Here is a 12,303-nt window from a genome sequence, read left to right on the forward strand (position 1 = left end):
TTAAATAAACATGTTTTATATCTGTGTTAACTAAACATGTTATACATGTGTGTTAAGTACACATGTATATCTGTGTTAACTAAATATGTTGTATATGTGTGTTAAATACACTTGTTGGATATCTGTGTTAAATACACTTGTTGTATATTTGTGTTAAATTCACTTGTTGTATGTCTGTGTGAAGTTCACATGTTGTATATCTGATAAGTACACATGTTGTATATCTGTGTTAACTACACATGTTGTATATCTGATAAATACACATGTATATATGTGTTAAATTCACATTTCATATATCTGTTGAATACATTATTTATATCTTTGTAAAATACACATGTTATATATCTGATTATTAATACACATGATGTATATATGTGTTAAATACAACTATTTATATCTGTATTAAATACACATATTGTATATCTGTTAAATACAACTATTTATATCTGTTTAAAATACACCTGTTGTATATCTGTTAAATACAAATGTTTTATATCTGTGTTAAATACACTTGTTTTATATCTGTATTAAATGCACATGTTGTCTATCTGTGTTAAATACGGATGTTGTATATCTGTGTTAACTACACATGTTGTATATCTGATAAATATACATGTATATATGTGTTAAATTCACATTTCATATATCTGTTGAATACATTATTTATATCTTTGTAAAATACACATGTTATATATCTGATTAATACACATGATGTATATATGTGTTAAATACAACTATTTATATCTGTATTAAATACACATATTGTATATCTGTTAAATACAACTATTTATATCTGTTTAAAATACACCTGTTGTATATCTGTGTTAAATACAAATGTTTTATATCTGTGTTAAATACACTTGTTTTATATCTGTATTAAATGCACATGTTGTCTATCTGTGTTAAATACAGATGTTGTATATCTGTGTTAAATGCACGTATTGTATATCTGTATTAAATGCACATGTTGTCTATCTGTGTTAAATACAGGTGTTGTATATCTTTGTTAAATGCTGGTAACTATTTGATAATATTGGTAAAACTCCTATTTACTGCATTTGCTTTGTGAACTCGTGGGAGGAGAAATTCGGTGGTGCCCCCTTTGTGGCGCAAACGTTAGCGCCCCTGCACGAAAAATTCAGTGGTAGCGCCCCAAGCAGGAGGCAAGGTGCTACTGTAAGGGTTCCACCTCCGTCCTGGGGTGCTTCAAGTGAATATCGCGGCGCTATGTGCAACAGTGTCATGCGCGTCAGCACGTAGCACGTATTGCAGGCCTCCATCCCCTAGTTAAAGGGGAGGGGCCTAGCACCGCGCAGTTCCTGCTGGACCACTGGGGAGCGGGGTGCCGTGAAAACAGCCCGGCACTCAAGAGGAGTGCCGTGCTGAGCGATCACAGCCCGCACCTGAATAAAAAAGGGGAAGGGGCAGGTGCTGGTAGGCGGCCAAAAAAATGGCTGCCCGACAGCTTCCCTTTAACTTGTGCCGCCGCGACTGCAAAAGCGCCATCCTGCCCCTGTCAGACATATCGTCCGACGATAGGTCAGGGGGCGCAACCAAAGTTTGCAGCCTGGGCACGAGCTGAGCGCTGCGCCACGGGGTGCTACCGGCTACCGCCGCACCTAACCTCCCGCTGAATTTTACAGGAGGCGTTAGCGGCACCTCTCCCGGGCACTAGTGGCTTTGCGTCCCGTTAGCGCCCCGGGAGGCACAAAGCAACCCAATTTTTCCCCTTTGGTTCCCAGAGTGCCAAGCAGGCATAAAATATTGCTGTTTAAATAACATCTGAAGACAGCGCTGTGGGCAAGAATATAGGTTATTGCCTTCAAGGGCCAGTTCATTCGAACCTCAATATCGGTTAGTGCTAGTGAAGAGGAAAGGCTGAAATTTAGTTACAGACTAATATACTGTACTGCAGGGCAACTAAGGATTACTTACAACCACGCTCTTTAACATTTATTTTATATCTGTGTACTACAAAACCATTCTGAATTATTGTGGAGAATATTTTTTTTTGCTTTGCTTTTTTATTTCCTTTCCTACACCATCACCATTTAGCCACAAACTTTAAAACAAAAAACCAAAATGGCTCCATTTCTGATTCCCTTTCTAACTGCAGACATGCTCTTGTCCAAAGAAAAAAAAATCTAGAGGCATCTGGAGTCTCTGCTGGATAAACCATCACCATGTGAAAGCAGCAACTCAGTGCTGTCACCCAATCCATTACCACAGCACTCCACCATCTTTGCTATATTAACATAATTATTTTGAATCTGTAAATATATTTGTGTGGTCTTAAGCCATCAACGTTTATTTAATTCTAGACTAGCTTACAGCATAACAGTTGTTCTATGTTAAGCAGACGGTGGACTGTTCGAAATGTTAGAAAATACAAAACTTAGCAAACCACTCGCCTGAAAGAAAACACGGCTGCATTGAACTGCTTGCTAGATTTTGTAAAGTCTTAAATATTTCAAAATCATATCTCAGGACTGCCACAAATTTCATATATCTGTGCGAGGAAAAAGAATAATGAATGTGTCATTGCGTTTATCATTTGTATGGAATCACATTATTTCATGTAGGTATAACTTTTAAAAAAATTAATTAAAAAAAAAATGTAAATAATAAAGGAATTTGTAAACTCATATTCATGGCCTTTGATTTTATTTCATGTTTTTTCCTCTTTTTTGGAGTATTTTCGGGATTACTTTCTTCAAATTATTCTCAGTGATTATTCTTATACATATTTGTAGTGGTGTTTCTTTGTGCGTGTGAGAGAGACAATGAGGTAGCATGAACAGGGCAAATGGAAAATAGACAAATTAGTACAAAAAGGCAACATTTTAGTGTGGAAATCAGAGAAAGATAAGAATGTAGGATAATTAGATCGACAGGAGCTAGGAATTTAAGAATTAAGGAGCAGGCTTAAAAGAAATACATGAATGATTTTGTTAAAGGGGAGCAACAATGAGAAAGAAAATCAATTTTTGCAAAAGAAAAAGAAAAAGTCCTAATCGACACAGCTACCGGGAACCTTTTTCAATCAACCCATCTGAAGTTGTTGTTGAAAGTTCTCTGTCTGGATTCATCCATTTGCCAAACTGTTATGCATTTGATGGAGAACCGTGAAGTCTTTTTAAACGTTCACATCATTTACAAGGGCCCAGGTTTTCATTAAAAAAGAGACAAGCATCAAAGCCCCTGATTTAAATGGCGTGTGCCTCGGCGATTTGAGTGAGCGAATGACAAAGCTGAGAGAAAAAATGTTCACTCGAGCAATTATTTCTCCATGGTGAATTTGTATTAGTTTGCTGGAAAGAAGCATATGTTTGGCCTGGGGCAAGACTCCCCCCGGCTGCGGCAGAGTGATCAGGCTGAGAGAGGAGACACAGACCTGGGACTGCAGGCACATAACAATCCCGAGTACAGGACCAGCCCCAGCTTCTGAGTTGTATTTAGAACCTGTCACTGTTGAATTATCAGAATTATATTTCTCGCGTCGAGTAATAAAAGGTAAATCGAAAAAAATAAAAATATTAGTTTGTGTCCCAAGTTGCCAAGTTAAGTCTCTTTGTAAGTTAAGTCCTATATCTCTATGGTTTGCCTTGAATTTGTATTGAATTATGTATATCTTTAAATATCAGAGAACAAACGAAATACTGAAAGTCCAATGAAGATTTAATCAAAAATAGACTATAGTGTAAAGTGGCTTCCACTAATCTGCTTCTATTTCAGATAAATACTTTAAAATGAGGGGTTTTAGAAGTAGGACCATTGTTGACTGAATTACTAAAATAACAAATAAAGATATTTAATTATGAAAAATGGGGAGAAACCATTGATACAAAAAAAATTGTAAAGACAATGGACAGCATGCTTTTTCTCTCCCAACTACATTTTAGGCCAGCACCAAACACAGGAAATGAGTACTACAACATTATCATGTTTGGCAAATTGAGTGTCCGGATCGAGCCCCTATATTCAGCCAGAAGGGCGAGAAAAGAAGAAGCACAAAGCAAGAAAGCGTGTTTACATTTGAAGTGTCATTGAAACAGTTTTCGAAATGACAATATTGCGCCATGTACAGCAGTGTGCATGGGGCCAGTACAGAGAGTAAACTCCACAAGGCACATGTCTATGTCCATTCATGTTTACCAAATAAACTCAGTGTACAGCACATTAAACCAGAGGCGCAACAAGACATTAAAAACTTCTCTAAAGATCCCATTGCTTCGGAAATCAGACATCCTCTTTACACAAGCAATCAAATTCAGTTCAGATCCAGTAAATAGGAAAGAATTTGATCTCTCTCAGTATTTACATGCAACCCTGTTCCCGAAACAGAATATACGTTAAATTATATCAAATTACCATATGGCACATGTGCTGTGTTGGATGGAAGAGACATAAAATCAGTGGGGATTCATACATGCCTGTTTACAAGAACTTGATTTCAATCATTTGATTCACAGCCAGAGTAAATCTGGTGGCAAAAATGGACATTTTTACTCCACAGTAACAATAGAGTGAACCAATTTTCAACATTGCTACTGTGAATATCGTTTGGAGCAGTTACAGATACAACATCAAACCAAGCTGGGACCAGCTAATTAAGCAGAGTACACTGGAACCAAATAGGAACTGACAATGTTTAAACACCAGTTTGAATACAGCATCACTTTACCCATGAAGTAGCCTGAAATGGCTCAGGAACTATCCATTGGATCAGGTATAGCTATTTGTAAATACACTGATTCTGGTCCAAGTCCAAGATAGAATAGGTCCTTAATCAGAAGAAGTAAGAAACAGGATATTTGGAATCAAAAATAGGATGGCATATAAGCACAGAAGAGAAGAAACATGATTAAGCTAGAACATAATATCTGGACTATGGATTACAAAGATATGATGTGAAAAATATGGGACTGGGAAGGTAGAGATTAGGATCACATGTTCAAAGAGAGGAAACTGGAACAGCTCTGTGAGGAATGGGAAAGTACACACAAGAGACAAGGACAGAAAGAAAAGATATTTGCAGCAGGACAAATAAGAATAAGAACATGGAGATAGGGATTGGGAATTTAAGTATTAGGACCAGGCACATGGGAAAGAAACCACTAACGATAGCATAAAAAGCGAGAACAGTATCAGCATCTCAAGGGCATCAGGAATACAGGCAAAAGGAGAAGACATTGTACCCACAACTACGGGTGAATTTTATCAGCCATTTCTCCCTGGAGTTAACTTGAGTTTATTAGAGTCATACATTTATGTTCCAAATTGAAATACAATATATAAAATCTCCCATGATTTCTTTTTTCAAATGTCATTTTCTAGAGGAGTATATTAGATACAAGATATCACTGGCATTCTTGAAGCACGTTTCTAAAGATCATCTGAAAACACATTTTCAAGGGCAACTAGGGATGGGCAATAAATGGAAGCCATGCCAGTGACACCCACATCCCAAGAAAGCATTTCTTTAAAATAAAACATTGAAAAATTGTCACAAGATTTCTAATTAGTTGGTGCAGTGAAGGAGTTACAATTGTAGGTGTATTGCCTGCTACTCTGGTGCATTGTCTGCTACTCTGGTGCACTGTCTGCTACTCTGGTGCATTGTCTGCTACTCTGGTGCACTGTCTGCTACTCTGGTGCATTGTCTGCTACTCTGGTGCACTGTCTGCTACTCTGGTGCATTGTCTGCTACTCTGGTGTATTGTCTGCTAATCTGGTGCATTGCCTGCTACTCTGGTGTATTGCCTGCTACTCTGGTACATTGTCTGCTACTCTGGTGCATTGTCTGCTACTCTGGTACATTGTCTGCTACTCTGGTGCATTGTCTGCTACTCTGGTGCACTGTCTGCTACTCTGGTACATTGTCTGCTACTCTGGTGTATTGTCTGCTACTCTGGTGCACTGTCTGCTACTCTGGTACATTGTCTGCTACTCTGGTGCATTGCCTGCTACTCTGGTGCATTGTCTGCTACTCTGGTACATTGTCTGCTACTCTGGTGTATTGTCTGCTACTCTGGTACATTGTCTGCTACTCTGGTGCATTGTCTGCTACTCTGGTACATTGTCTGCTACTCTGGTGCATTGTCTGCTACTCTGGTGCATTGCCTGCTACTCTGGTGCATTGTCTGCTACTCTGGTGCATTGTCTGCTACTCTGGTGCATTGTCTGCTACTCTGGTGCATTATCTGCTACTCTGGTGCATTGTCTGCTACTCTGGTGCATTGTCTGCTACTCTGGTGCATTGTCTGCTACTCTGGTGCATTATCTGCTACTCTGGTGCATTGTCTGCTACTCTGGTACATTGTCTGCTACTCTGGTGCATTGTCTGCTACTCTGGTGCATTGTCTGCTACTCTGGTGCATTGCCTGCTACTCTGGTGCATTGTCTGCTACTCTGGTGCATTGCCTGCTACTCTGGTGCATTGTCTATTATTCTAATTCATTCTTTCTCCGGACCAAAAAACTGTTGAGCTGCTTCCCTCTCTCAGTTTGCCCTTTCTCCTACAATCTTCAGGCCTTTGAAATCCAAACATGTGTCACCCGATTACTACATTTTGATTTACATTGTCTTCCCCCTCCAGTACTCTTTAACCTTGGCAGTATCCTGCACAATGGGCCGTGGCACTTCATTGCATGAAAGTGCGGGTAAATAAAGCCATAAAAAGGCTAATAGAATTTGAGGGGTTTTAAATAGAGGCATACAGTACAAGAGTAAAGAAGTGATATTGAGTTAGAATACTGTGTTCAGTTTTGGGCACACTATTAATGTAAAAAAAAACATTAAAGCTGAAGAGAGCAGACAGCATTCACCAGGGTGGTGGCAGGTATAGGAAACTATCGTTAGGAGGAGAGACTCGATACTCTAGGATTATTTCCACTCGAGCAAGCAAGGCTAAGAGGAAATGCAACAGAGGTTTGTAAACTTCTATGGTTCTATCTTGGTTTCCCAATTTAAAAAGGCATTTTGTGGTAAATATTTTGTTGCGTGTTAAACACATTTAAAATATTCATTTAGTAATTTTGTGAAATAAGAAATGATTTAAAATGCGCAAATAATAGTGTGTTGTTACTGTAAATCAAAATGTAGTAATCGGGTGACACACGTTTGAGTTTCAAAGGCCTGAAGATTGTAGGAGAAAGGGCAAACTGAGAGAGGGAAGCAGCTCAACAGTTTTTTGGTCCTGAGAAAGAATGAATTAGAGTAGCAGACAATGCACCAGAGTAGCAGACAATGCACGAGAGTAGCAGACAATGCACCAGAGTAGCAGGCAATGCACGAGAGTAGCAGACAATGCACCAGAGTAGCAGACAATGCACCAGAGTAGCAGACAATGCACCAGAGTAGCAGACAATGTACCAGAGTAGCAGACAATGCACCAGAGTAGCAGACAATGCACCAGAGTAGCAGACAATGCACCAGAGTAGCAGGCAATGTACCAGAGTAGCAGGCAATTCACCAGAGTTGCAGACAATGCACCAGAGTAGCAGACAATGCACCAGGGTAGCAGACAATGCACCAGAGTAGCAGACAATTCACCAGAGTAGCAGACAGTGCACCAGAGTAGCAGACAGTGCACCAGAGTAGCAGACAATTCACCAGAGTAACAGGCAATACACCAGAGTAGCAGACAGTGCACCAGAGTAGCAGGCAATGCACCAGAGTAGCAGACAATGCACCAGAGTAGCAGACAATGCACCAGAGTAGCAGGCAATGCACCAGAGTAGCAGACAATGTACCAGAGTAGCAGACAATGCACCTATAATTGTAACTCCTTTACTGCACCAGCTAATTAGAAATCTTGTGACAGTTTTTCAATGTTTTCTTTTTTTTATGCTTTCTTGGGATGTGGGCGTCACTCGCAAGGCCGCCATTTGTATAAACAGAGTGTATAAACAGAGAATGTGAGTATGTTGGAGTGTTAACCAGACAGTGATTTCATTGTGAGTTCAGATGACATCATAAAGTTTCAGAGTAAAGTTGAGTGATTTATGTTATCTGAACCACAAGATAAGACCTCAGTAATCAAATGATTGCACCTGTGTCTGTTATTACTATAAGATACACTGTGGAGTTAGTGAGGGAAGTTTTAACTTGTTTTTGCCCTATATTTTATATTTCTCTGGGACAGGTGCCATTGACAGCCACAGTACCCAATGGAACTGATCTGTAGTGACATCTTTACTGGCGGATAAACAATAGTGACCTAATCACAGGAAAGCTAGTGAATGATCATGTCTGGTAATCAGATTAATATAGCCAAAATATATTACACAGAGAATGATAAGTAGTGGGAACAATTAGCAAAAAATAATCTCGCGAGGAGTCCAAATGATGTCATAAACCATGAGACCAAAGCTCAAATGATTTACTATTATCCAACTCCAGATATAAGATCATTTTCATTGCCATCAATTCCATCCATTCACTGTTTATTATATATTGAATATTGTTAAAAATTTGTGATAAGAATGACATTTAAAGTGTTGCCTTGTAGAATGTATGGCCGAGAAATTCATCTCGGGCGATGGCACAAGACGGACGGTATTCAGTTCTATTGACTGCAATTGAACTGCGTTTAACGAGCGGCTGATCCGGTACCTCCCGTTTTGCATCACCGCCCGAGACAAATTTCTAGGCCTATGTGCCAACATTTGCAATCGAGGCTTCCCGTGGGCAGATGCCTCCAACATGCAAAATTTCTATGAAAGTACCTGGTGGCCCAGGAAGAATGGCGGCTTGTGATCCTGGGCCCCTCCGGGTCCGCGCGGGCAGAGCCCCACGTATCCCAGGGGCGCTTGCATTTCGTAGGCGCTCCTGGGATCACGTGGACTGGCCCAACCAATAAAAGAAGAGAATCCCCATTCATACTTTTGACAGGTCCGTACGTACCTGGGGATTCACTTAAAAAATACACTACCATAAAATAAATAAAAATGTTAATTACATATTTAAAATGAATTAAAATGCCATTTAATTAAATATTTTAAACAAAAATTTGATTTTTTGGAGAAAAAAATGTTTTTTATGGGGCTAAAAATAAACTTACTTTTTTGAAGAATATTTTTAATTTATAAATGAGTGATAAAATTTTAGTTTTCTATTTTTTTAAACTCTTATGCTGGTAAAAGCAGGCCTTATGCCGCTTTTACCAGGCGTAAGAATTTGACAGGCTTTCTGCGGGCGGAGGTTGTGCAAATAGTGCAACTCTCCACCCGCAGAGGCCCTTTTCTTGGGCATGCAGAGGATCTGTCAAGAGAATTCTTGACAGTTCGCAAGTGCCGGGTTTCAGCACATGTGCTTCGCATGCCTAAACCCAGCACTTGCGCGGCCCCTACGGGTGCGTACACACCTCGTACGCACCCATAGGGGTCGCAAAATCCGGCCCTATGTCTTTTGGTGATAGTATCACAACACACATTGCTAGCTGGGATCTTCCATTGAGTTGATGCATGATGGTGTCCTGACTGATTGATGAATTCTATTCAAGATTAGCAGGATATAGACTGTAGTGGATTGCTGGGGATTGACGTTGGTCTATGTATTATATATGAAGCAGTGTTGTGTACATAAAGAAGTTCAAATGAATAGACCATGCCCTCTCATGCTGACCTCATAGTCCATCACACTACCTTTCTAACAAATATTTCACTCGTATAAAGTACATGTTTGTGAATATCCTGGTAACACAAGAAGTCAACCCACACAATGAAACATGGTGACAGTAGCATAAAAATCAAACTCAAACAGCAGCATGAAAGGTTGATGATATAACTTTCTCAAACAATGGAGGATTCAAGAGATTTTATAAATGCTGAGGCTTCACTTTGATGGTTTATAGCATCTTCTGAGTCCCTCCATTGTTGTTAAAACCTTTAACCACACTCCAAGGAATTCCAACTAAATTTTGCATTTTATCCTACAACAGGACCACTTACTTGAACCAACTCATGAAACTTGATCGCAATATGCCACAATCAAGGAATATGCCCTTTTCATGAATTAAGCTGTAACTCACAGATTTTCTAAATCCCTTTGGTAAATATTGCAAAATGCACAGTATAGCTGAAGCCAAACCTGCACTCTTTCAGATTTAGGCTGAGGCTACGGCTATGCTTCACATATAGTCTCACACCAGCATCTGTAGAACTTCGCCCTTTGCAAGGCAGATCCGAGTTATACTGTACAGGTTCACAGTCACACTCCTGCGGATTGTACTGAAGTCAGACGAGCACTGCATGCCCAAACTGCTGATTTTTAATATTAGGAGACCACAGACAGCAACATCCACTCCAAAAAATTAAAAAGATTGAAAATTAATTTTCAAGGAACCCCAGTCACCACAGTGATGTGATATTTCAGCCAAAGTGAATTCAAAGCAATGTGAGACTACCTCCTGCAGGTGGTATCACATTGCATGGTGTCAGCCATGGCTCAGTGGATAGCACCCTCGCCTCTGAGTCAGAAGGTTGTGGGTTTAAATCCCACTCTCAGAGACTTGAGCACAAAATCTGACACTTCAGTGCAGTACTGAGGGAGTGCTTCACTGTTGGTAGGTGCTGTCTTTCAGATGCGATGTAGCACACCACCACCTTCTCAAGAGCAATTAGGGATGGGCAATAAATGCTGGCCTTGCCAGCGACGCCCATATTCAATGAATGTAAAAGATCCCACGACACTATTTCCAAGAAGAGTTGGAGAGTTCTCCCCCAGTGTCTTGGCCAATATTTATCCCTCAACCAACACTTAAAAACAGATTATCTGGTCATTATCACATTGCTGTTTGTGGGAGCTTGCTGTGCGCATATTGGCAGCTGCGCTTCCTACGTTACATCAGTGACTACACTTCAAAAAAGTAATTAATTGGCTCTACGGTGCTTTGGGACGTACTGAGGTCATGAAAGGCGCTATGTGAATGAATGTCTTTCTTTCTTCAAACTTTACTGCACATGAGAATCAATATTGATGTGATTCCCAAGTTATATTCCAACGTTTGCATTGATAGGAAGCTGAAACAGCTTTACATCAGTGAAAAAGTAGCAGTGGAACTGCACCCTGAGACAACTTCCAAGATATAGTCTAACATTGTTTTGGCTGTGCAGTTACTACAGCATAACTGCAACTGGTGCAATGTGATCTTTTAAACTCTAATGTTAATGTTTCAAACATTTCCAGGTAGCCTGTTGGAATACTTCTACATTTTTAACTTTGGCAAGTAGACTTTCTTGTCAGTTTTCATTAAAATTTCCAACAAATTTGTAAATGAGAAAGCAGAGCACTGTGCATATATTTAAGTCTGCGTATGTAGGGCTCTGCTTCTTCCCCCACTTGCCCCCCGCCACCCCCAGCCCAATATGAGACCAGTGAGAGTAGGCAGTATAGTTGAAATCTGGAAAGCTCAGACCACTCTAAGGGTGCATTTACACTGCAGCTACTGCTCTCAGACTGGTAGCTGTAGTTCAAGCTCCAGCCACTCAGAATCGTGTTTACATTTCTTGGCTCTTGCCTGGGTGAAACTTTAACCATCTGGTTTTTGGAGAGAGCTCTACATATGCCTGGATACATGCATAAACAGAGCTGCTTCCCAACAGTTAGAAATTGAAATGCTTAGAGAGTAAGGAGGGGAGAATGCCTACTCTGTAAGCATTTAAATTGTGTTAAGGCATGTTTACAAAGTGCCCAGAGATCCAATAGAACCCGCAAACATTTTTGTAAATCAGATTTGGGACCTCACTGGATCTACACTACATGCAATGTTAAACTGAAGCAATGTAAGACTATCCTCTCCCATGAGATTCGCTCCAGAATCTGTTTGGGTCCTGATTCCAGATTTATGCTGCAAGTTTCGCGTTGGTGTAAAGCCGTAATCACTTTGTACCAACACTAAATTTGCATTGTAAATGAGGTCTAAAGCTACTTTTATATTGATTCAATTCAGATTCTGGGAGACTGCAATCGGTGAGCCAACTCCTGACTTTTACACCACTATTGTTTTGAGAGCGCTACCGTTGAACTATCAGCTTGGTTCAGTGGTAGAACTCCTGCCTCAGAGCCAAAAGGTTGTGGGTTCTAAGCTTCATTCCAGGACGCAAACACATAATATGAGCTGGCACTTCAGTGCAATACTGAGGGAGTGCGGCATTGTCAGAGGTGCCACCCTTTAGATGAGATGTTCAATTGAGGCACTATTCAAAGACGAACAGAGCATTCTCCTGGTGTCAGGGCCGACACTCCTTCCTTGACCAACACCAAAATAGATTAACTGGGCATTTATCTCATTTGCTGTTT

Source organism: Somniosus microcephalus, chromosome 7 (genome assembly GCF_052327205.1).
Source record: "Somniosus microcephalus isolate GS21.2 chromosome 7, FLI_Smic_1.0, whole genome shotgun sequence".
NCBI lineage: Eukaryota > Metazoa > Chordata > Chondrichthyes > Squaliformes > Somniosidae > Somniosus > Somniosus microcephalus.